The sequence below is a fragment of the Mya arenaria genome, chromosome 7 (genome assembly GCF_026914265.1).
Source record: "Mya arenaria isolate MELC-2E11 chromosome 7, ASM2691426v1".
NCBI classification, from domain to species: Eukaryota; Metazoa; Mollusca; class Bivalvia; order Myida; family Myidae; genus Mya; species Mya arenaria.
In genome coordinates this window covers 88,695-94,694 of record NC_069128.1, presented here as the reverse complement: position 1 = coordinate 94,694, position 6,000 = coordinate 88,695, and positions in this window count along the sequence as shown.

Here is a 6,000-nt window from a genome sequence, read left to right as displayed (position 1 = left end):
CATCTTTGGTATAATAATTTTTAGTTAGGAATTATAAGATTTTTTATTTAAAAAAATGATTGAGTTTGAAAACCCGGTTCTAGTGGGTAGTTCTACTCACAGGCATTATTACATACGCCTGATCGACCTAATCTTAAAGGCCTAGTTTAAGGAATGTTTGGCATGATAATCCCCTGCTGTGCATCTCCTGCTAATTGCACTGGTGTCACAGTAGTGGCCAATTTCTGATGTATTCGTTTTATTGGCTCATGGCCATTTAGGGTCCATTTCTATAATAAAACTTCTAAAACTGCACAGTAGGATACTCAAATGGGAGATCTGATAAGAGGGATCATGGCATGTAGATAAAGATCAATAAACAGAGGTTGTGTACTATACAGTTTTTTTTGTTGTCTGTGTTGGTGGTGTCACTTATAGAAGGCTTAAACTAGGCCTTTAATCGATGTTGCCACTCACCTAAGGTAACACGAGACTACTGTAAACTGCAAACCCCCATTGTGATCAAGAGCATTCACTCAACAGCAACAGTACTGGGCTCTGCATGGCAACACGTATGCGTTGAATATTTATAAACAGTTGTACGTTCCTATTATATTCATTGTTTTCAATTGCTTCCGAGTCAACAGGTTTCGGCAGAATTGCTTATTTCCAACGAAGCCAAAGACGACACAACCAAAGCTACTTTTCTCTGACAAAAACCCTCTAAACTGTACAATGTATCGGAACTGTTAATTATATATGCCTCAACACACTGCTTTCTCTGCACAAGATAATCTTTCATCCGATTTTATGCATTCGGAACTCCTTGGCCATATTCATCGAAAACAACCTCGAATGTATTTGGACGGTTTACATACACAAAAACCTGTACGTTTAACTCCGCTGCAAGTAGATCGCTTAGTTATTTTATATAGCAATTAAACTTTATGACATAACTCTTGGGAATCTTAATTATGTAATGAATACAACTCTAAAACACTACATTAAATTGATTATATAATTCAAAAAGTTACGAACTACTTCAAATGATGTATCGGCATACATCCGAGGTTGTTTTCGATAAAAAATGGACAAGGAGTTCCGAATGGATTTTATGATTTCCACTTCAGGTTCATCGAGCACGATCCTCGAACTTTCGAATACCCGAGTGACATTAGTCGGTTTATGGTCCATTATGGTGACTTCAAAACCATCCAAAAGCTGAAACTAACGAGGGAAGGACAAGGCACATGGATTGAACCCGCCCTCAAGTTCATGTTCTCCCGGGATCCATATACTAGACTTTGGTCGGCGCATCTTGACAAATTCGTATTGCCAGATTTCTGGCACACCGCTCGCAACGCTATTCCAGTCGCTCGCCAGAACGTGACCAAGAGAGCGCTAAAATGTGGGCATGACTTGACTTTTAAGGAATTTGTTAGGTACAATAATGTTCATAGGGGTTTAAAAGCAGAACCGAAGTTGAATGAACATTTTCAAACTGTTTTGTATAACTGTAACCCATGTAAACACGACTTTGACGTCATAGGCGCTGCAGAGACGTTCGATGAAGATACTAACCTCGTTTTGGAGAGCGCGCGAACATTAGGAGTCATTCCCCACAATCCGAAAGAGAGCCGTCTGCAGAGGGAAATCACAGATTTAGTAGACTATAACCTTGATATTGTACTGCGAACACATTTGCATGGTAATATTTCTGTTGACTGCGTTGGCCTGGTTGCTGTAGGCCTTTGGTTGTGGGAGGTATTTCAGTACAGTGGTTACCTTGGTGATTCTGTTCCATTCCCTGAGGCATATTTGAAGAAAGTTACAGACAAGAAATATCAAAATGAATACAAGCTATTCTTAAAAACGGTGATATTTGATACAAGGAAATCAGTCACGATGAAAACATTGGACGATTGGAAGAAACAAAGAACCAAGTCCATGAGGAACGCATTTCGGTCACTGCCCAAGAGGATAATGAAAGAGTTCCAGGAAATGTACGATGTAGACTTTGACTTGTTTCAATATGAAAAATATCCAGTGTGGCTAGAGTCTACTTTATTTATGTGACATGTTTTGTTTGTGTATTTGTGAAATTAGCCGTTCATTATCAAATTTGAACACGGTTTGAAATAATTGAATATGCACATAGTAACAAAATTACCCCAATGAAAGTAATATTCGAAAATAAAACAAATAATTTGGTCAAAATATGTGAACCGTAACTAAAGTTATTCAGTTTCAACCGTTTATCTACTTTTAGAAACAGTGACTTTGACCTCGACCCTAGGGACCCCAAACGCAACCCCATGAAAGGTTTTCATAAGCTCTTGATATAGACCAAGTTTGGTCAAGATATGTCTACCCTAACTAAAGTTATTCAGTTTCAACCGTTTTTTTTTCTATTTTTAGTAACAGTGACATTAACCTTGACCCTAGGGACCCCAAACGCAATCCCATAAAAGGTATCCATAAACTCTTCATATAGACCAAGTTTGGTCAAGATATGTCAACTAACTAAGTTATTCAGTTTCAATCGTTTTTCCTGTTTTAGAAGCAGTGACCTTAACCTTGACCCTAGGGACTCCAAACGCAAATCCATGAATGGTATTCATAAACACTTCCTATAGACAAAGTTTGGTCAAGATATATCAACCCTTACTGAAGATATTCAGTTTCATAGGTGAGTTTGACGCCGCCTGGCCGCCCTTCTCGTTGTGAAAACCTGGTTAAAAATTTAACAAATCAGGTTATCTAGAGTCTGCGTTTTGATCACTCTGCCACGATGTAATCGGAGCACTTCGACCATTTTCCTCCGAAACAACATCTGATGTATGTGGACGGTATACAATGATATAATTCTTTAAAGTTCTACGCTGTAGGTAGATCGCGTACGGAGTAATTGTAATTTAGCAGTTTAGCCTGATTGCTATACAGAGATCAACAGAAAGACCAAAAAACAAACTAAGATAACTTCAAAATGGTTACAAGATTGCTATACAGAGATCATGGCTGTCAACAAAAAGAGCCAAAAACAAACAAAGGTAACTTCAAAATGGTTACAAGATTGCTATACAGAGATCATGGCTGTCAACAAAAAGAGCCAAAAACAAACAAAGGTAACTTCAAAATGGTTACAAGATTGCTATACAGAGATCATGGTTGTCAACAAAAAGAGCCAAAAACAAACAAAGGTAACTTCAAAATGGTTACAAGATTGCTATACAGAGATCATGGCTGTCAACAAAAAGAGCCAAAAACAAACAAAGGTAACTTCAAAATGGTTACAAGATTGCTATACAGAGATCATGACTATCAACCAAAAGAGCCAAAAACAGACTAAGGTAACTTCAAAATTGTAACAAGATTGCTATACAGAGATCATAGCTGTCAACAAAAAGAGCCAAAAACAAACTAAGGTAACTTCAAAATGGTAACAAGATTGCTATACAGAGATCATGACTATCAACCAAAAGAGCCAAAAACAGACTAAGGTAACTTCAAAATGGTTACAAGATTGCTATACAGAGATCATAGCTGTCAACAAAAAGAGCCAAAAACAAACTAAGGTAACTTCAAAATGGTTACAAGATTGCTATACAGAGATCATGGCTGTCAACAAAAAGAGCCAAAAACAGACTAAGGTAACTTCAAAATGGTTACAAGATTGCTATACAGAGATCATGGCTGTCACCAAAAAGAGCCAAAAACAAACTAAGGTAACTTCAAAATGGTAACAAGATTGCTATACAGAGATCATGGCTGTCAACAAAAAGAGCCAAAAACAGACTAAGGTAACTTCAAAATGGTAACAAGATTGCTATACAGAGATCATGGCTGTCACCAAAAAGAGCCAAAAACAAACTAAGGTAACTTCAAAATGGTTACAAGATTGCTATACAGAGATCATGGCTGTCACCAAAAAGAGCCAAAAACAAACTAAGGTAACTTCAAAATGGTAACAAGATTGCTATACAGAGATCATGGCTGTCAACAAAAATAGCCAAAAACAGACTAAGGTAACTTCAAAATGGTTGCAAGATTGCTATACAGAGATCATGGCTGTCAACAAAAAGAGCCAAAAACAGACTAAGATAACTTCAAAATGGTAACAAGATTGCTATACAGAGATCATGGCTGTCAACCAAAAAGAGCCAAAAACAAACTAAGGTAACTTCAAAATGGTAACAAGATTGCTATACAGAGATCATGGCTGTCAACAAAAAGAGCCAAAAACAGACTAAGGTAACTTCAAAATGGTAACAAGATTGCTATACAGAGATCATAGCTGTCAACAAAAAGAGCCAAAAACAAACTAAGGTAACTTCAAAATGGTAACAAGATTGCTATACAGAGATCATGGCTGTCAACAAAAAGAGCCAAAAACAGACTAAGGTAACTTCAAAATGGTTGCAAGATTGCTATACAGAGATCATGGCTGTCAACAAAAAGAGCCAAAAACAGACTAAGGTAACTTCAAAATTGTAACAAGATTGCTATACAGAGATCATGGCTGTCAACCAAAAAGAGCCAAAAACAAACTAAGGTAACTTCAAAATGGTAACAAGATTGCTATACAGAGATCATGGCTGTCAACAAAAAGAGCCAAAAACAGACAAAGGTGACTTCAAAATGGTTACAAGATTGCTATACAGAGATCATAGCTGTCAACAAAAAGAGCCAAAAACAAACTAAGGTAACTTCAAAATGGTAACAAGATTGCTATAGAGAGATCATGGCTGTCAACAAAAAGAGCCAAAAACAGACTAAGGTAACTTCAAAATGGTTACAAGATTGCTATACAGAGATCATGACTGTCACCAAAAAGAGCCAAAAACAAACTAAGGTAACTTCAAAATGGTAACAAGATTGCTATACAGAGATCATGGCTGTCAACCAAAAGAGCCAAAAACAGACTAAGGTAACTTCAAAATGGTTACAAGATTGCTATACAGAGATCATGGCTGTCACCAAAAAGAGCCAAAAACAGACTAAGGTAACTTCAAAATGGTAACAAGATTGCTATACAGAGATCATGACTATCAACAAAAAGAGCCAAAAACAGACTAAGGTAACTTCAAAATGGTAACAAGATTGCTATACAGAGATCATGGCTGTCAACAAAAAGAGCCAAAAACAGACTAAGGTAACTTCAAAATGGTTGCAAGATTGCTATACAGAGATCATGGCTGTCAACAAAAAGAGCCAAAAACAGACTAAGGTAACTTCAAAATGGTAACAAGATTGCTATACAGAGATCATGGCTGTCAACCAAAAAGAGCCAAAAACAAACTAAGGTAACTTCAAAATGGTAACAAGATTGCTATACAGAGATCATGGCTGTCAACAAAAAGAGCCAAAAACAGACTAAGGTAACTTCAAAATGGTAACAAGATTGCTAAACAGAGATCATGGCTGTCACCAAAAAGAGCCAAAAACAAACTAAGGTAACTTCAAAATGGTTACAAGATTGCTATACAGAGATCATGGCTGTCAACAAAAAGAGCCAAAAACAGACTAAGGTAACTTCAAAATGGTTGCAAGATTGCTATACAGAGATCATGGCTGTCAACAAAAAGAGCCAAAAACAGACTAAGGTAACTTCAAAATGGTAACAAGATTGCTATACAGAGATCATGGCTGTCAACCAAAAAGAGCCAAAAACAAACTAAGGTAACTTCAAAATGGTAACAAGATTGCTATACAGAGATCATGGCTGTCAACAAAAAGAGCCAAAAACAGACTAAGGTGACTTCAAAATGGTTACAAGATTGCTATACAGAGATCATAGCTGTCAACAAAAAGAGCCAAAAACAAACTAAGGTAACTTCAAAATGGTAACAAGATTGCTATAGAGAGATCATGGCTGTCAACAAAAAGAGCCAAAAACAGACTAAGGTAACTTCAAAATGGTTACAAGATTGCTATACAGAGATCATGGCTGTCACCAAAAAGAGCCAAAAACAAACTAAGGTAACTTCAAAATGGTAACAAGATTGCTATACAGAGATCATG